We start from the raw sequence: 21,150 nt of genomic DNA, 5'->3' as shown, positions 1-21,150 counted from the left end.
ATTTTTTAATCGACTGTTCCACATTATTGAATTTTGACAGAGGATTTTGAATTATGATACACAAGCGACGGCGTTAACCTTTAACTCTGACATTTTGTTCAATTTTCAACTACCTTCACTTTTATTGCGCTGGATTGAGTTTTCGACTTTCCTTTGATAAATCAATACGCAGCAATTTTTCATTACAGCAATTTTACACCTCTTTACTTCTTGAAGTCTTTGGAATCTTCATTTCTTCAACTTCGAAACACAATTTAAACACAGCCACCCCATAACGTTCACTGGCATCACCTTATCCCTTTTCAAATATTTAACAAATTTTTAAACCAATTGGTTTTAAGCCAAACCAATAATTTTTTTTCTGATCCCTTAGCTTTCCTTAATTTCTATGCGCCTACTGTTACGCGCCTGTCAGATCTCCTTCCCTTTTCTACAAATTTACCTTGGCACAGCACAGCTTCAATTCTCACAACTCCATTAATGGAATTGATCAACTAGAACTAGCGAAACCTTATGCCGAAATTGTGAAAGATCTTCAATCGGTCACTGTACACTTTTACACAGTTAGCTTAACGTAAATTTCTTTTTACTTTATACCTCACTTAGCATATAGTATTTCTGTATTGTAATTTCCATACCATTACATCAGTGCAAAAATAATTCGTTCGCCTACTATTAGATGATATTTCTTTCATTACCTGCGTATACTTTTACCAGAAAAGTAGCAAAGGGTCAAAGGTAGCGAAAGGAAATACTTTGATTAAAAAAACTTGTAATATACCGTTACTTTTAACAAAGACGTTGGTTCAATGAAGCGAACGAATTTTTGCACCGACCTAATATTTATCTACCGCAAACCAAAAGGTGCTTCACCCGTGGAACATTAACAATAACAACAGTATTCAACAATTTTTTACGATAACTCTCCTCTTTTAAACCTGCCACCGATTCGTTTATTCTTATCCACTTCCTTTAAGGGGAGGTTTCGGTCTAGGGCCCCCAAAAATAGGCGATCTTTAGGAATTAATTAAAGGAAAACTATTGCATATAATTTAATGGGACTTTCGGCATTGTATTAACGATGTCTTAAATTACGGAAATATATTTTTTGTTTCATAATTAATTGTTACAGACGGCACTGGGGAGACGTTAAAGTCAAGGCGTCAAAAAATTGATCCAAACCGGTGGAACCTGTATCCCCAAAAGTTATTATCCGATTCGACTGGAACTTTTTTTATCTTGAAGAATACACTTCTGGCTAGGGGGGAAACCAAGAAAAACGTCGCGGATTTTTAGCTCGCGTTCGTGCGCCACTAAAAATCCGCGACTTCTTAATTTTTTTAATGAAAATCTCGAACTTTGACGGACCATATCACAGGTTTGGCGCGAAATGGCACATGTTTCACACATCCTGTAATTTTTTCCCGTCCATCTGAACCTCGGTTCATCCGCAACTAGCCGCAAACCAAGAGAAGAAAAGATTCCAGACAAACGCGTTTAAAGTTTCTGGGCAAAGTTTCTCCAGATTTGTTTTAGCCGGCAAATCTACAATTTTGCGAATTTCAATACAAACCAAGCGGCATTTTATTCAGAAAAGACAGTACTTTCGGAAACTGCAATAAGAAATCGATTTTTCCTAGTCCCCTTACGTCTGTGATTACATTTACAGACTCAGATTTGAAACGAGCAGGAATGTCGAGCCTCGCCACTTAATTACCCGCAATCGGCCTAGTAATAAACTCGCCATTGTTATTAATACCGATCCAAAGCAACGCGGCCGGGACGCGAGTCCCGCGGAAATCGCGGCCGGAAGCCCGGTCGGTGCCGTGATTAAGCACGCTGGCCAGAGGAGTGGAAATGGCGCGTAGTGGTGGAGATCGGTGCCCGGTTTGCATTTATTGCCCCGCGCGGCCGCGAGCCGTGCTCGAGAGAGAAATCGTTCGTTCATCGATGAGAAAAAGAGGGTTAAGGGCCGGCAGAAAAAGGAGACCGTTGTCGGGCGGTTGGAAATGAGCGGGGAACCGAGCCGGGCAGAAGGGGTTGGGTGGCAGGTGTGGTGGGGATCCTATGGATCCTCGCTCGATTCGCGGCATTCGTTCGTACGTGCCGCGATCCATGGATCAGTCTTAGTGCAACCGTCCCTTCGAACTGGTTGCTACCGCAGACGCGCGCCACGTTGGATCGATTTAAATACACCGGACCGAGGTGCCGGCACCTTCGTCGCCGTAACTTAGTGCGCCTCTATCGCGACCACCACCTCTCGCTGCCAGAGGATTCTGTGCATCTTGTGCGGGGCACCGAAACGTTCTTCGAGGGGGGGGGGCACGACTTCGGTCGCGCGGATGCGGTGCGGTGGTGAACGTTGTGTCAACGAGGAGTACAATAGTGATACGGCAATTCCATAGGCGACGAAGCCATAGCTGGATTTCCGGTCGGCCGTTCCGTAGCGCGGGTTTCGGCCGGGGCCCTCGGAGACTTCGATGCACGCGCAGACGGTCTCTCGGAACGAAAGCCTTCCGTTGGCTCGGCGTAGCTCCGCTGAGGTACACAGCTGTGCGAAAGGAAGTGGATACAGTTTGGGGATTTGTTGTTTTTGGTTAATTGGAGCTCGGAGGAGTTCGTAACGGAACAATGGGATCGTATGGGAGAGTCGATAGATTCGGTGGAATGTGTTGGGAAGGTTGGGTAGCTTTGCTGGTAATTGGGGGGGATATGGAGTGGTATTTAATGAAATTCTTCTTCGGCTGAAATTTCCTTTTTTTCAAGTGCAGGTGCCTATTGTCCGGCGGGGAAGTAATTTCGGAAATTAATTTAACTACCCTATTGCAGTTGGGTAATGAATGTTACCGCGGGGGTGGAGGATTCTCATTGTGGTATTAAGAATATCGGTCTCTGGTTCGTTCTGGTGGAAATATTGTTCCGCAGCGTCAGAGTTTAGTAATGTTAATGATGGAAGGCAGGGTGATTGTAGGTAAATATAGATAGACGGATTTGCATCTAAATTACACTTTATGTCCTTATTCGAGGCGAAAATGGTATTCCAAAAAAAATGTTCGAAGCAGGAAGAAATCTGACGGTTTTAAACGCGGAGTTGAGGAATAGGTGTATCGTCGCGAAATTTATACAGACTCCCGTGCATTAAATCGAGCAGTAATGGGAATACTATTAGCTAACAGTATTATTTGATCCACAGGCTTACTCCACGCCTAACCCAAGTCTCATTAATTAGAACGATTTAATTTCCCCTGTTCAAGCTTACTACTCCTTTCCTTGAATTTTTGCAGTAAGTTTTCCGCGATTTTCACGTGGATTGCGTATGCAACGCGAAACTCGTGCCTGCCTTATACGCCTGCAATTAACTTGAAAGAGGCAAACAGGCGTTGCAAGAGTCGAGGAATGAGATTTCAAGGAGTGATTTTTTTAGGTGTAATTCGCGGAACAGTTTCCCAAGTCCTCGGGCTAGGAATGTCTGGATTAGTGTCGTTTCGAAATAGCTTAGAAAAGGAAACATTTGTTTAAAAATCGAACCCTTCGATAGCGTTCTTCATTTACTTCCGTGGATGAATTCTTCTCCACCTACTCGTTGCAGCTGATTACATTTACGCAATCCTCGCAGGCATAGCTTCAACTTATTCTACGGCGAAGAATCAGAGACAATAAGAACAGTTGGAAGCGGAGACAAATGAGCAAAGTAACGCTTGTTTTGAAAGTGGCTTTACTTTCGAATTGCCGGCATAGTGGGAACCATTTTCGCGCGACCAAAGTGTTTCCATTGGCGAGTGAGTGTGATGTGCTTTCAGATGTAATTGACACAGTGTGTTGGAAGTACGGTATAATTTACACCTCTGCCTGGATTACAAACGCTGCACACTCGCTTTGGGGAAACATGCATGGCTGGTGAGTACTGCGGCACATCAACCTGGCTTCACCCAAATTTCACGCAGGGTAAAGGGCCCAATTACTGTCACCTTAAGCTATTTTACTTAAGATAACGAATAAATAAACTACAGTGTATAATCTGCAGTATAGATTACAGGTTGAATTACATAATTCTTTTTGCGTATGATTTTACAACGTTTGTTCGTTCGTTATTTTAAGTAAAATAGCTTAAGGTGACAGTAGTTGGTTAGGTGTCAGTAATTGGGCCCTTTACCCTACACGGATCAACAACACTTAAGGGGGGAGCCTGGTGTAACTAAATGAAAATCGAGGCATTTTTCGGGAATTTTTTTTAAAGAAAGTATTTGATAGATCTTTCTGAAACTTTCAGGATATTGTATTAACAGGTTAAGGTATATAACAAAAAAAAAATTATTAAAAAAGAGCGGCAAATAACAAAGTTATGCCCAGTCCGTTGGCGACGCAATTATTGCACTGCGGGCAACGTAGCGTCTTTTGGTTTCATCTGAAACCAAAAATCGAACAATTTTCTTTTAGTTTATGAGTGTACGCACAGAATGAAGAAATTTGAAACTTAAAAGATGCAAAATGAACAAATGGCGGCCTCTTGAATAAAAAGTTCACTGTTTCCAACGAAATTTTGCCTTAAATGTCTAAAAAAAAGTTATTTATTTAAACAATATCATTATACTAATAACTTAGTACTATGAAGAAAATGTTCACAAATATCCGTGCACAAGGCCAAGTCGATTGGTTGAATATTTTTGGAGTAATATTGCCCGCAAAGTGTGAAACTGTCGTTTCGAGAAAAACGCATTTAAAGTTTTGTGGTAGCCTGGCGCTCCGTAGCAAAATCGGCTATATCCGCTTTAATTTTTCGAATTTCGTTTTGCTGATTTGGGAGCATATTATCGTGATGTTTAACTATGGATTTATGCAAAAAAAAAAAAAATCGATTTCTTCGATCCGCTACACCAGGCTCCCCCCTTAAGGGATCACGTACCCTTGACAAGTGGGAATTTTTTTTCCCATAAAGAAACATCGTATTTAAAGATCAAGGTATACACCTTGCTGTGTATAAATTGTGCTGTATCCTCTCCAAAAAGAAATTTCGTATCTTGAGAAATGGGGCCATAGCAGCCCCTTCTCCCAAGGCCTCTTCATAGTCACAGCATTTGCGGTAGCAAAACTATTTCAGAGATCACTGGACCGATTTGAATACAATTTTACAGGAATATTCTCAAGACTGTAATCTAGCACTGGTCGGTGCCGATTCTGAAAAAATTAATTTCTCTAAAAACGCCAGCTACTCAAAGTCGAGCACGTGATTGTCGACTTAAGTTTTCATTTTCATCTGTTAATAAGGAACAGAACACGAGACTAATCGAAAAATCGCCTAACCCCTTAAGTAACCCTTTGCTCCCACGCTACTTTGTATTCTTTTAAATATCCACCGGAACACCTACAGTCCATCTATCCTTAATTAGTATTAATAACCCCCAGAAATTACGTTGAAAACCTCAAATCATTCAGAGATTAAAGACGCAAGCACGGCAAAGCCTCGTGTTGCAGCTCAAGTTGCGGGACTTCGGGCGCCACCGCTCGTGCCCCGAAAATTGCTTGTAACTGAGGAACGAAAGGTGATCAGGTACACGTGCGTATGAACTTTATTCGTGTTCCGGGCGGGTAGAAGCGATCCCGAAGGGAATGTGCTACATTCTTTCCGACGCCTCGTCCAATATGCGCGAAGCGTTTCTTTCACTGAAAGCATAATGACGAAACGCCCGGGACGTGGTTCTGTATGGACGAAAGGGCATCGCCGTGGTTTCGTGGAAGTCAGAGTTTAACGTTCCCGTTCATGCTGAAAGGGAACGACGACGGGCCGCGAAACGTGCCCGTGCCACCCAACGGACGTATCCTGAATTCCCTGGCGGGCTTGCCTGCCTGCAAATATTGCATGTGCACACGGGGTGTGAGATTATATGCTGGCAAACATCACGGGAATATATCTGTGGCGAGATAATTCCAAATGTCAGCCTTCTCGCAAAAGGCTAGGCTTTTTACAACATTTTTAAGTCAACAAGCTGAGAGATCAGTACGAAATTATTAGGATTAATGTAATGATACTGACAAATGAAGATCCCGAACCCGAGAATTAAAAAAAAAAAGGGAACTTCGTGAGTAAGTAGGGGATTTCCTCCTGATTACATCGAAATTTTGGTTTGCTGCCCAAATTCACTAGAAGGAGGTGAAATTAACCCCTGAATATTCGGCTATTTTTCGATTTTGTCTTATAACTCGCGAACTGTAAGAAATAGAATAAAAGTTTCAAGTCAAAAGTTACTTCTTTTAATTAGATCTATCATTTGGGGAAGAAATTATTTTACAGTTCGCGAGTTATAACACAAAATCGGAAAATAACTGGATTTTTAGGGGTCAATTACACCACATTAGTGAATTTGGGCAGCAAACAAAAATTGTGTTGTAATCAGAAGGAAATTCTCTACGTATTTACAAAGTTTCAGAATTTTTTGAATTTCCGGGTTCGGGATGGTCTGTATTTTTCTGGATTTATAGGCTATAAAAGGTAATTTGAGGTTACAGTTAACCTCTTTTGTCACACAACGGTGCACAGTGGGGAAATTTTGCGATTTTGTGGCCAAAACCACAAAAATAAATTTTTCAATTCGACAAAATAAATGCAAATGTCAATTGAAGAACTAACATGAGTATCAAATGCCACCAATTTTACTGTTTGATACTCATATTAGTTCTTCAATTGACATTTGCATTTATTTTGTCGAATTGAAGAATTTATTTTTGTGGTTTTGGCCACAAAATCGCGAAATTTCCCCACTGTGAGTCGCTGCGACTCGGGAGCAAAGCATAAATGCAATGTTTATATGAACACGTTTCCCACATGTTGTGTCACACCCTGTATGCATATTTTTTGTCTTCTTTATTCAATATGCGTCCGGCTAGCTGCATGGCGTGGGCAACAACGCGTCTGTCGTTGGTCACGCGACAATGACGGTCTCTGAAACTTTTCCGGTGGCGGGACTCGAGGTCTTTGTTTGAGGTCCTCCTAACGCGTGTGTAATCACCCTGTGTGGACACGGTCATGTCGAGGCAACAGCTTGGTTTCGCACGTTTTCGATGTTACACCCGCGTTGCTTCACCGACTAAGGGAGCATACACAGTTTGAACGAGCGATTTCCCTCGAATTTTGCACACGATCATTGTAGAAAATATACGAGCAGTTTATTTTTACAATTTCTGAGCTTCTCAGGGAAGTCTGTGAAATTAAGGGGTCAACGCTATTAGAATTAGAATTGAATGGAATTAGGTTTAAAGGGGAATTGTCGAACTACCCTAACAGGAGCATTCAAAGATATCTGCATCGATAATCAAATATACAGAGTTCCTTCAATCACCCGCTTCACGTAGGAATAATAAATTACTCTTCACGGAATATATTTAAGTTACCAAAATTCCCAATAAGCTACTGAAAACACTGCAGTACTCAATTCACTTCACTACGATTTCCTCTGACAAGGAGAGGTTCCCAGGTGTCCGCCTCCGATTGCTTTGAATTTTTTATATGTTTTAGGGGACCGAAAAATAAGATATACGTGTTTTTTTTATAGCGGCCCGTTTTCATATTTAGGGGGTGAAACCAACCCTCGAGGTTATAAGATTTTCAGGTGTTCGTCTGCGATTACTTTGGTTTTTGGATAATTATGACGCAAGTAAAATTTATATGAAGTTTTACTTAACACAATTTTGTAACCCTTATGAACTTTGAGGGGTGGTTTCACTCCCTAAACATGCAAACGGGTCGAAATAAAAAGACACGTATTTCTTATTTTTCTGTACTCTGAAACATATCCAGAAACCAAAGCAATCGGAGACGAACACCTGAACATCTTGTAAAATTGAGGGGTGGTTTCACCCCGTAAACATGCAGATGGGCCAAAATAAAAAGACACGTATTTCTTATTTTTCGGTCCTCTAAAATATATCCAAGAACCAAAGCAATCGGAGATGAACACCTGAAAATCTTATAACTTTGGGGGTTGGTTTCACCCCATCACCTCTACTTGTGAATACTCAACTCTTCGCAAATTGGCATTTTTCAACTTGGAATAAATTTCCTATTTCCTAGTCGATATTCTAATAAAAAAAATTAAAAAAAAAAATAAAACTGTTTCCCAAAAAATAAAAATGCACTAAGAATCATTCTCACCCGAGTGTCCCAGCTTCGAAGCTCGAGTTACTTTGCTCTGTCGCGAGCTATCGTTACAAGGGCGTCGTAAAATTTCGCCGACGCCATGCTTCCCTTGTCGCAATTAGCGCGACGAAGAGAAAGAGAGCGGGGGATGTTTAAAGGGGCTAACGTTATGGTAAATCACTGTATCAGGGCTGGATTTATGCTCGTTTCGCTAAAAAGGACGGCCTTGGTGGGCGAATAAATCCTATGGAATTCCGCGTGGCCGGTATCGTAAGCCGCAGCAGAGCGTAACATTTACGTTTGCAACGAGCTGATATATTATCGCGATTGTATCGGCGAGTGCAACACAGAGGGATCGCGCAAATTTCGCGGCAATGCATCAGCGGCGATCCAGAAGTAACGAGTTCCCGATGTTTCTGCTGCTTGACTTCCTGCGGAGCGAGCGACTCGCGTTAGGTGAATTTGTTATGTTCATCTGTGGCTATTACGCGCAGTGTACCATTCGCTTCGAATTGTGCGAGGGTAGATTTCGGTTGGTGGTGTGCTTGAAAAATTATGGTGGTGCGTATAAAGGAAAATAAAATTTTTCATAGGGGGCGTGATTATGCAGAAAGTACTTTTTAAATGAATTTTCATTAAAAACATATTTATCCCTTCAACTCGCCTGCCCTCAAGGATAAATCCTGAGTGCGCTGCTGGAGGGGCTTGTCCTCGAGCTGCTTAATTTTTGTGAGAAGATTATCCTAGCGCTGCTAATGGAGTAGCAGAAATGTAGCAGGAAGTGGCGTATCGCATTGCAGCGTGTGCGTTTGAGCAGAACTTTGCGCGTGATATCGCGACTGTCGTACAAGTCACAGCACACTGGCCGCCATTCCGCTTCTGCGTGCGTCTTGCCTCAGTCTGTCTGCCACGCATGATCAGAGTAGCCTGGGACTTGGACGCGCACCAGGTGGAGCGGGATCAATTAAGCGTTGCTGATGACTCAATTTCCAGGCTGATCGGTCGTGTCGATCCCAATGGGCTGTAAGTCTGACCGTAAAAGAATCCGGTGAAATGCGATTCTTCGGGCGAAAGGCTGCCGCTAATGGCACCCCTTTTTACACGTGGGTATAACAGCGGTTTTCAGGGGGAGAAGAACGAAGGAGGAACGGAACACGTATACCTCTAGAATCTTCACTTATTGAATCCTAATTTCCCTTGCCTCTTCTTCTTATACCGTCGCAACTTCTGCAGGTATACAATTGAAATCTCCTATTCTGCGGTGCGACGAATATAATTGTTTGAGAATCGCGGACGACCCTGCCCTATTCGCACTTCAAATCGAGTAGGTTACAATTATTGAGTCGTTGAAATGGGAACGGCTGTAAAAAGTGGAAGTTTTCAGTACTTTCTTCTCAACTACAGCGACGTTGGTATACCTATACATACTTATCTTGCGACAGCTCTAGAAACTAAAGGAAATTATTCCAGCGTTCACGGTGTTCAGGGATTGTAACCGTAACCCTGAGCCGGTTCGGTTCTCAGTACCGTAGACCAACCCGCATAACCGGGTAACCCGAGGCATCCAGGCACAGATCTACCCGGTTAACCCGCTCTCAGAGCGGGTTACAGTAATACGGTAGAGGGCGTAGATTTTCCCTAATTTCGTGAAATCCAGCTGTACTTATGAATTTTTATCTCAGAAACTGTATATCGCATTAGGTTCGTTCTTTTTTTATTTTAATGCAGAAGGTTTTACCTATTTGATTAATATTTTTTTGAAACTGTAAAATTATTTATGTAACGTCAAATTGTAAACAAATCTTTATTTCGCGAATTTCTCCTCGAGGGTGACATGTTTCTAAATTTGAAAAAATGACAATATTCTTTGAATTTCGTATATAATAATTGTGTTAAAAAATATTTTTATTACAAATAAAAATTCGACCAAGGAACGATTTGCGTGTAATGTCGCGGGTATAACTCAAGGAAATTCGTCACATTTTTCTTCGAGGGATTAAAAATTAGACCGAGAAACAAAACTCTGCAAGTGATTGACGTTATTGCATGCAACCCTTTTCTCGTTAAAATTGCAGTTGCATCGCAACGACGGATGAGCGCGGAGCGACCATAGTCGGATTTTGGAGGTAGAATGTCGCGTGTCACTTGTAACCCGCTGTGAGCGGGTTAACCGGCTCTCTGTACTCTTCGGGAGCCGTTCCTTCAGGGTTACTACGGGTTGCAGTAACCTTCCCTCGGTTACCCGGATTCGGGTTAGGGTTAGGCGGCGGTTATAATCCCTGACAGTGTTTACTGAAAAAATAATTTTTCATTTCTTTCACACTTGCATCGTTTACCATTTCAATCCCTCAGTAATTATGCGCCGAAGTCTATCAATTTTTTACCTCACACCATCCGCAACTTTCTTAACTTCCTTTTTCTTATTAACCTCACGTCGCTTCATATCCGTCGCCATACCTTTTTCCAGCGAAATTTTAATTACTCGAAACTTTAATCGCTTTTAATTACCCCTGCATAAACATCTGCCTCTCCGGCAGACTTTACCATTCATTCGTCAGGCTCCATCCTTATTTGTTCTGGCAATTAACGTTGGCAATCCCCCTCCGCGCGCTGTCCCTCAAGGTCGCCCGATAGCTGATTCTCGGTGCACACATTCCCTCGGCTACATACTTGCATCGGGAGGAGGAGGAGGAGGTCCGATTATTACTACCCTCCCGGGGGGGCAGGGACAGCCAGTAATTAGACTCCACTCTTTTATTATCCACTTGCTTCGGGGATGAACGTGGCCGCGATGAAAGTCCATACTATTCCTGAGTTATTGGCGTCGTAACGATAATTCAGCCTCGCCGTGGGGACGGGCGAAGGACACGCCGAGTTCACGTGTGCAGATTGATAAGCGGGTTAACGCCGAGTCCCTGGGCGTCGTATTTTATACGTCCGGGTGTATATTTAACGTTATTGACGGTCGGCGTTCCGCGCCGTGTAATACTTTGTACGTCCTTTCGCGTCCCACCCCTCCCGGGTACGGTCGCATTTCTGCGCATTCGCCGGGCCTTCTGGTCGCGCTATAATTAACGAATTAATAAATACGTAGTTAATGGACGTGCCTGTAAATATTTATCCGCGGAGTATGCGCGGGCCGGTCGAGTTATAAGTGGGTGCAATTTATGGCAATGTTCCCAAAGTTCCGGCCGATCCTCGAGGAGCCGATGCTCGAGGGCGAGGCTTTTATCCGAGCACTTATCAATGGGGTCGTAAGTTCGTGTTTAAGCTTCGATCGACGGGCTTTATTACTTCGGGCAATCTCGTGGTGGAAGGTCCGAAGCGGAGGGGGCGGTTTGATTAATAACACACTCATCCCTCGATTTATTTAGCGTGTACTTTTTATACGCGATAAATAATCCCGCCGTCTACGCTGCGCTTTTTATACGCGACCAGAAAATATATCTTTATCGTCGAATGTTTCTAGCGATATCACATCCGCGCGGAGTTTCCAGCTGGGGATGTTTCCTTGCCAGTGAGTAGGGGGTAGGCATGCGTTAGGGATTTTATAAAAATTACAGAAATCCACTCGATCCTATTCGACGATCACCAATCATCAATCCTGCCCTTCTAACATTATTCCACATCGACGGTGCCGAAGGGGCGCACAAATCGTTCAATTCATTCCTCCTGCTGCAACAATAGATTACGTGTACGCGATAGTGGGTGTCCGCGTTGATGCCTAAGTAGAAGCTGCATGGAAGCAGCGAGACCCTGGCGTGGACGTTCGAGATTAACATTTCCCAATGGATTTCTGTCGCTTGTAATCGATCCGCCCGATCCCTCCTACGCCGCTCAGATATTGCAGAGACCGGCCGGGGTCTCCAATGGATCCGAAAGGTACTCGAGCGGAAAATTCCCGTGGCAGGCGGATAGCAAAGCCGGCAGCCATTTATCTAATATCTCGTCACGCGTGTGTACATTCTTGTGCCCCGGACATTAATTAGCCTAATCGCGGCGCTGGAATCGGTACGGGGAGATGCGCGCAACCGTGTCCCTAGGCTCGCAGAATCCCGGAATAGATGTTAAACGGCGAGATTCCGTAATAGTTAGGCGGTACACACGGGGGAAGATGTAATCGTGGCTTAACTAATCAAAAGCCGGGTCGCCTTTTAGCGTCCCTTCCCGAAACTCGTTTACGTAATGCGACTGTGCCGAGCGTGAGTCGCCTTTCATAAGTGCCTGCCCGCTGGCACGAGTTCCTCGTTCGCTATTGTTAACAGATCGGTAGGAAATACGATGAGAAACACGAGCAGGGAAGCGATATTTTTCGTTGGCTAGTCAGGTGTAGAATTTTATCCTCGCAGGATCAGTTTTGGGGATACTTCTTAATCTGTTAAGTGGGGAAGATGAGTTACCTTGGCATTTGAAAATTCCTTTGCACGTTTGTAACTCCTTTTCTCTTCCTTTCGCTCCTTTGGTAGGGGTAAAGAGTACAGTGGTTGGCCACCTGACAGTGATTGGCCCTATTTTGAGGAATGCAAAGATATAAAGAAATATCAAGGTTATGCTTTTTTTAATCAACATATATATATATATAATTTTAACAAATAAATATTTATATATATAAATTTTTTTATATATAATAAATTATATATATATATATTCGCGGGGAATTCCCTTCTGGATGCGTCAGGGAGCCTTTTGATAATAACTTCGCGTTAAAAAAAAATTATAAATTATTTTTTTTATAAATTTTTTTTAAAACTTTTTTTAAAATTTTCAAAAGGCATCCCGACTCCTCCAGAGGGGAATCCCGCGGGCGCCAGGGTAGTTGTGGGATGTTTACCCACTAAAACCCCACGGCCATTATGAAATTTGTAATAATTTACATGTACATATCTCTATTATTAAGACCCATTGGCAGAAACGCTCGGACACCTATTTACTTATTTTCGACATAGATCCATCGTGCCAAGGCTCATCGAAATCGATGTCTACCACATGGTGTCCTCCCCTTGCGAGTACAGTGCTGCTAACTTACATACAAAAAACTGTCTCAATATATGCACCAGGGAACTTTTAAACGATAAATTCCTGCTACTTTTTTTTTACACAATGCACAGGAAACGATACTCAAAATTGCAAATAACACCCACTAAGATACACAGCTTTAAATATTGAAACTTTCCTTGCCCCGCTTTTATCGGTGCAAGTGAATTAGCAAGGGATCTCTCTCGGGCACCTAACATTACGATAGGTGGATGCTGGATTTGGTTCGGTAGATATCGACCGAAATTTCGAACATCCCGATTCGGGGGGGTTTCGAGCTGACCGTGACAAAGGGCGCAGAGGTGTTGGCGTTCGAGCGCAACGTCTCGGTTAGCTCTCTGTGGACCGGTCTGCCCACCACAACCGCAGGGAAACGAACGAAGGAAAGAGAACAAAAGAAAAAAAGAGGAGAAGGGAAAAGAGGAATAATCCTACCGTAGGAAACGGCACGGTACACGTCTCCGCTGAACACTGTCGTCTTCCAAGCCGATAGCAGGGGCCTTAAATCCTCGTTGCGGTTTCGTATCTACGATACACGGTGACATCGCACATTTCTTAGGCGTGCTCAGTATCACCCGACTTCTTAATCTCGGACGTGACAAATTACCACTTCGTGCCAAGAAAGGCGTATATTTCTTTAGCCTCGTGCCATTTTATTTGCGTCCCTCCGCCGTTTCGCGTAAACACGATTTGGTGGGCCGCTTGGAGAGCTCGCGAAATATACTGGCGCGTATTGGGTCGCTGGCGAAACTTTCGCCTGCGAATGATCGGGGGATAAAGTAGTCGAGGCTTTCTGGTATCCAAAGATTGGGGAGGAGGTTCGTGGGATTCGGTGGGTTTGGGGAAGAAAGGGTATTTTGCGGTAGTATCTTGATAAAGTTAAAAATGTTAGCTACAGGAGGTGCTTTTATTTGTATACAGGGGACAGGTCGGATAGTTGAACAGGAGGGATACACGATCATATCAGTTTTTTAATTAATACATTGGCAATTTGTGCCTGCTCTCGCGTATATTAAGCTGGCGTAACCATTTGGAAAGGCCAACGCAAAAATTAATACGATATTTTTTCCTATTTATTTGCTAATTATTTGCCAAAGAATTAATTTGTTTGCTCCAGCCGTTTTCGAGAAACAATGGCTATGCTACCGTAATATTAAGCTGGCGTAGCTATTTATTGTATCTCTGTACCTAAGAAAGATACCAATCCCATTCTTGCAGCATATTTTTTTGCTAATTTATTGCTCTCAATCCACTGAATATTTCGCATTGTAGTTTTCGTTCAGGGGCATAGAATACTGTTGTTAGACGCTTCGATCTTATTGGCAGCCAAAAAGTAAATATTTCTATTACTCCCCACTATTCAGAATCTTGCTCCAAAGTCTTTAATTGAAGAGTCCTTGTAGAAAACACTGTCAAAAATCGAATTCTGTATTACAGTATTATTATTCGCACGTAGAACATTTTCCAATAAAAGAAGCAAAATATTTCATTTTCACCCTTACAGTGCTTCCTACGAGAACTCTTCAAAGGTCAGGTATAGTAACAGCACACTGGCCGCACCTCGCCTTTTACGGAAGTAATAAAGGCGTGTAATAATAAAAAAAATTCTCAATAACTCTTTAATCACTTTGCACCCTCAATCTCTCAAGCTCTGAATTTTCTTATTCCCCTAGGTCACCTTCGAGAACACTGACTACCACACGAAACCACATCCATCCGACCCAAATCGAAGATACCTACTTAACCCATCAGTGACCGAAACACGATCTTCACTAAGTATCTGCTAAATCATCGAATATCCAACAGAATCAATCCAACACGAGTTCAACACTCTTCCCTCCTATCTACCACCCGACTTCCATCGAAGTTAACACGTAACACTTCACACGACTCCCTCATCAGCCGCTCCGGCTTCCTCCACTTTCTAATCCCTATTTTCGCGATACTTGAATCGCCCTCGTAAAGCCCTTTCATCCCCATAATACATCGTAATGAAGCCATTTATCGAATTTGATCGAGACGACAGTAACAAGGAGCTTTCATCAGCCCCATCCACCGCCGAGTTCAACAAGCACCAACGGAACCCACCAGCAGAGAATTAACCCTCCAGACGCGTATCAGATTTTATGATTCACCGTTTCCTTTGTTGCCCCGTGCGTTGTTACTCGGCGTAACCATTGCCATCAGCGCGCGCGCGCGCGCCTGTACTTACGGTGAATTTCGAAGGAACGCAACGAAACCGACGATAATTTATTCCGCGGCCGTAAACTTCGCGGCGGACAGCCTTCCTACGCTTGTTTCCTCTCCGGCCAAAAGTGCTAAGCAAACACGTATCCAGGGGGTCTCGATGTTGCGCATACGTTTTCCCTCCCTCCCGCTGCCACCCTTTTCCTCTTCCTTTTCCTTTCCGTTTCTCCTACGCCTCCCCTGTATCTCGACATCTTCTCGCCCAGCCTTCGCCTTTCTTAGCGCTCACTCCCTTTGTGCCGCGACCCTCCAGCTTCCTTTTTCCGTCCCCGCGTGAAATCGACATGAATATTCCAAGCTTGTGTCGGACATTTTTTTACAACAGTTTAGTTTCCTTTGTTTGGTGTTTCTCGTTTGGTTGGTGACAAAATTACGGCGGAGGCTTCGTTCCTCGCCGATTAATCTTCAAACACTCGGGTCAGAAGAGAGTCGAAAAATGATGGGTAGATCGACAGAAAATTCTTTTAAATTCATCCGCGCGAATACAACCCCTGGCAGTAACTTTGGAACCAAACGCAACAATGCGAAATTAACGAGAAACACCAATATTTTTTATGCATAATATGCAACGGTATATATAAGAAACGTGTGGTGATGGTAAATTGGTCTATTTTAAAGTAAAAGCACCAAAAATAATTAAGAATTTTGTTTATTATAATACGAAATCTGGAAGAAACAAAATGTGTCTGGGAAATCAGTATGGAACGGGCCGATGTTCTGGAAAAAAGTATGTAACATTATGAATTTGCAAAGAAATTAAGAATAATTGATTTAATATTTATATTACCTAGTATTTTGTGACGTTCCCACGTGCACGTGTCACAGCTTGTATACGTTTTGGCATCGATGTAATTAAGTTTTCACACTGTGATGGCAAAATTTGTTCCCATCACAGCTTAACGGCTTCCAAAAGTTCATTTTTATATTTTGGTTTTCTGTCGCGTATAAATTGTTTCCAAAGTGCCCACAAATTTTCGATTGGACTTAAATCTGGGCTATTTGCTGGCCACTTTATGGTTCGAAAGCCTTTTTGTTGAAGGTAGTTTTGAACTATTTTGCTTCGATGACAACTTGCATTGTCATGTTGAAAATAAAGATCATCCAAATCCTGGAACCACTGATTTTATATACCGATACTTTTTTCCAGAACATCGGTCATACTTATTTCCCAGACACGTTTTGTTTCTTCCATACTTTGTATTACATAATCAATAAAATTCTTAATTATTTCTTGTGCTTTTACTTTAAAACAGACCAATTTAACATTGCCACGCGTTTCATATCTATACCGTTGCATATTATACATACAAAATATTGGTGTTTCTCGTTAATTTCGTATTTTTGCGTTTGCTTCCAAACTCATTGCCAGGGGTTGTAGAATAGTGGGCACACAGGCTCCTCTCTTCTTCAATCCCCATTCTCCTCTTCCATAAGACGCCACGACTGCTGAGTCGGCCTATAACATGTATTTAGCTGCATATAAATACACCTCGCCTGTGCAGCTTCACGGAACTTCATTTAACGCAAGTATATCCGTATTAACAGCTGAAGAGTCTAAAGTAACCCAGGCATCGTTCCGCGGAGTATCTTGATTACTTGATAAAGCACCTGTCCATAATCCCCGGTAAAGGCGTGTAAATTCTAAGAAAATTCGTTTCGAACTTTCATCGCCATCCTCGGCTCATATATGAAGCGAAGTCTATGGAGTCGCGCGAAGTTGAAGCGCGCGATTCTGCGTGTGTACTCTTGCAGCTTAGAAAATTCAGGTATACACTCCGACGGCAGTTGCACAGGCCAGCCGGCTCGATTGACATCATCATTCACAGCAGCGAAGAACATTAAGAGGCAAAACAGCTAGGCGATATCTGCGCGTCGAATGAATAAGAGAGATGCGGTACTTATCCCGCATCGTTCGCTTTATTGCGTAAAAACTTCTCGGTCAAGCTGTACGACCTAAGGCGTCCGACGTACCCTGGCGATCCTCGCTTTGATTAGCGCCCTTCGCGTTTTGCATACTCGCTGATTTCACGTCCACTTCTCCGAGTACACGCTCGTCACCGGGGGAATACTCTTTCCCCGTAATCTCGCCATTGGGCTGGCCGTATGAGACGAGCCTGGGAGAATTCCTATGATCGATGATTCCTGGAAAGAATCCCTATGATCGGGGGCCCGATCGTCGCCGGGACGGATTCCAATTAATCTGTCGCGGCGCGGGCAACGGGCGGCGTTAACAAGCGCGATTAGATAATTAGATAATTCGCGGACGAGGGTTCGAACGATAAATCTGGTATCCCCCCGTGTTGTATTAATTACCGGAACGGTACCGAAGGTTCTTTGTACGCAGGGGCTACAAGGTTTAAGGGGATTCAGAGTAGCCTTAGTCGCCGTTGGATCGCGATAGGCGATTATTCTGTGGAATGAAGGTAATTGTAAGGTGGAATCGCGTTGCGAGATAGAAGCTCGAGCTTTGCATGTCTTCGAAGGGAAACATTCTTTTTACGATTAAGATGTGCCTCGAGTAATAGTCGCTGGGTGGAATGTGGTTAATCGGAGGAAAAGCCTCGGTTGATTTTGTCATTCAATATACGCTACTTTAGAAATTGCATCGTGGTATAAGGGGTGCTTCAAAATTGCAGGTCATTTAACTCTGTGGTTGTAATTACGACCTTATATAACTTATCGTAGTTATCATAGTTTAGAGGCAAAATAAAAGCGGGAACGGTAGATCTTAATTGAAACATGGGCTGTACTAACTAAATGTAGCATGAATGTTCTATCGCTGAAAATCAAACAATTTCAACTAGTGTTGTTGAAATGAGCATCGAGCCGTGGGCTTCAAGAGGTCGAGTCGCGGTTCAAACTCTAAAGGCTCGAAGCCTGTAGCCGTGAGAGCTCTAGCCTTTAAAGCTCGAGTCTTCAAGCTCGAAGGCTCGAGTCGTATAAATTGTACGTAGTGAAGTGAATATGTACAAAGCTCGAGTTTTGGAAGCCACTATTATATTAATTTCAGTTTATTACGAGTTTTTTTTATAACATTTATAATGTTTGTCTCACTATATTCTTTCTTTAAACGTTCCTGAACAGAAAACTAAATGAAAATGACCGTTATCGTCGGCGCAATGTACTCCGGTTCACTTGACGATTGAAACGAAATCGGTTAAATCGCCTTTATGATCTGCTCGGTTAGCTCAGTCGGTACACTGCTGTTGTACGACAATGATCAATTAATCTCATGTTGAGAAACGTTCAAACCAAGAATGTAGCGAGCAGGAACGCTACAAATGTTATAAGAAGACCAGAAAATATACTGAAATTTATATTATAGTGATTGTGTTGTTCTTTCTGTGTTTTGTCATAATTTTATCAAAGAGTTTTGTTGCAAATGACTACAATTACAAAAAAATACTATTGTATAGTTTTGTAATTTTATTGTATTATTAAAACACGGATCCAACCAATTGGTGGAACCATAAAAAGCATCTTTCTCTGTGTTTAATTTTAAGGTTTTACAATAGTGGTTGCACAAAATAAGATATAATATCAAGGACTTGGAGTTAACTTCATTACTATTAAACACAAGAGCCTTCAGCTTCGAGGCTTGAGCCTCAATGCTTGAACCTCGAACTTCGAGATCTCGAGCTTCATATGATATTAGCCTTAAAGGCTGAGTCACTAAGGTTAAGGCTTAAAGCTTTGAAGACTCGAGCTTTATACAACACTAATTTCAATAATAGATAATAATAAAAGATAGATTTTCGTTTTGTAACAAAAGACCTCCACACTTCAGGTTTCAATCAGGATTCTAAGTTGTTTAGGCTATCCAATATTCCCATTGGTCGGTCGCCACCAATGATCTCCCACAAACATCTCCCACCGCCCCGTCTGACTTCTCCCACAAACCTCCCTATTACACCTGCGCAGCGATCCAAGCGCAACACTGTACAGTGCGCTCGCCGTGCGTTGCGTGCGCGGCGCTCGAGCGGGAATAAATAAAAGCGCTTTCGCCTTTAGCCGTGGATGCGCGGAAAAAGGAACGGAGAGGGTCCCGCGCACTTTTATCATCGCTCTGGGAACGAGTTTCGCATATTAATTGATTCATAGTGACCGTGCGCTCGTCGATTTGCATATGAAATCCCCGCTTAATTCGCGCGGACGCCGGCCGCGTTAACAAGCGTGATTAAATAAGTAGATAATTCGAGATCGGGCGGTGCGGCGGTGCGAGGCGAATTCCAATAAGTCAGGAAATCGGCTGGAACGCCGCCGTCGCTGCAAAGGAGGCCCCTCTTTCGCCTTGTCGTCGCTGCCGCGGAGAATACCGGAAACGCGGAGGTTTTCGTTGCGCGGGAAAAAGGCCGGGTTGCTCCGCGAGGCGTACCGGTCCCATCGGGACGAGATAATGACGGCGCGCTCGGCGAAAAATAAAAGATGCCGCAGTTAGGGAAGGAGGGAGGGAATAAAAGGAGGAATAAGAGGACCCCTCGATCCGATCCGCTGCACGCATGAATCGTTTCGAAGATCGTATGCATAATTACCGATCCCCTTCCCATCCGAAGCCCCGTTTTCTTTCGGCTTATGGACACCGAGGACGCTCCACCGTTGCCCTCGCGCAGGCCGAGGCGTAGCTCGTGGCACACTCGAGGTACATAGTTCCCCGTGTGCGAGGAATACGGAATGATCTGTAATCGCGCGTCAACACCTTAATGGGGTAGAAATCGGGAGGACGGAACGAGGGGGATATGTAGCTTTCACTTAAGTTTCATCATCGTCTTGAAACTGTACACCCTGAAACGTAGTACCCTGATCACTTGCCATGGCGCTTTATCCAGTGATAAATTCCAAAGAAACCGAACCCGATGAATTATATAATGATTCCCTGCCCCTCGTCGGTAGCTCGTTAACAAGGGATCCAAGAAGAGTCACTCTACTATTGCGAGATTCGAAGACACTAGACTACCACCAAGCTGAAATGTCACAGGCGCAAGGGGAATCGCCCACTCGCGTCAACGTATCCCCTCCAACACAGTTTGTATTTGTATTTTGTATTTTTTGTTTTCCTGTGTGTTTCTAACACACAGGATGGCGTTTCAAGCAGTTCGCTTATATTGCCCAACGAACGATAGTCATTTTTTTTCCTGTTTCCCTCCTCTCTCCTTCGGGTCCCAGCAGCAGCGACGCACCGGGAGACAGGTGATGGTCACCCATCTTTCCCCAGTACGCCGCCCCGTGATGATTAACTTCGGTGATCTTACGGGAACCGGTGTTTCCATCACGGCCATGGCCGCTGGTATTCCAACACAGTTCGTCCCGTGAGGAAGAACGCGAACGAAACCAAATGCAACAACCCGCGGATATGGACAGCCGCTAAGAACCGAAAAGTAGGACTTCTTGGAGGTGATAAGGTGGAGCGAGCGGGCGATTCCCCTTGCCCCTGTGAGATTTCAGCTTAGGGGTAGTCTTGTTTCTTCTCATCTCGCAATAGTACCTGACGCTTCGAGTCCCCACCGTACCTTTTCAGGACCAAAACAATCGACAGAGGTGTGGGCCGAGGGAAACGTCCAGTGAACGAGCGTTGCTTTTATTTCTCCCTGTCCTCGTTGATTTTCCTCGTCGCGGCCGGCAGCGGGCGCTGGCCGTGTATCCGTAGCTGCCGGTTTTTTGCTCGGGCTCGCTCACCGATGAAAAAGCAGAACGATCCAACCGGATCACCTCCAGAAAGCGCAACGACAGGGAGGACATCG

General features: G+C 43.6%; 1 protein-coding gene across 2 annotated transcripts in view; it reads left to right on the top strand.

Annotated features, from left to right (window-relative positions):
• The first annotated feature begins 3,764 nt into the window (after positions 1-3,764).
• Dgo (ankyrin repeat domain containing protein 6 diego) overlaps positions 3,765-21,150 on the top strand; it is a 203,419-nt gene continuing 186,033 nt past the window's right edge. The window contains exon 1 of one of the 2 annotated variants that reach the window (XM_076830633.1): positions 3,765-3,897. The gene's annotated coding sequence lies outside the window, so the exon portion shown is untranslated. The remainder of the gene's footprint in view (positions 3,898-21,150) is intronic. The other variant, XM_076830634.1, reaches the window with a different exon arrangement.

Source organism: Andrena cerasifolii, chromosome 2 (genome assembly GCF_050908995.1).
Source record: "Andrena cerasifolii isolate SP2316 chromosome 2, iyAndCera1_principal, whole genome shotgun sequence".
NCBI lineage: Eukaryota > Metazoa > Arthropoda > Insecta > Hymenoptera > Andrenidae > Andrena > Andrena cerasifolii.
Note: the sequence above shows the minus strand (reverse complement) of the source record. Positions and strands in the feature narration are given on the sequence as shown.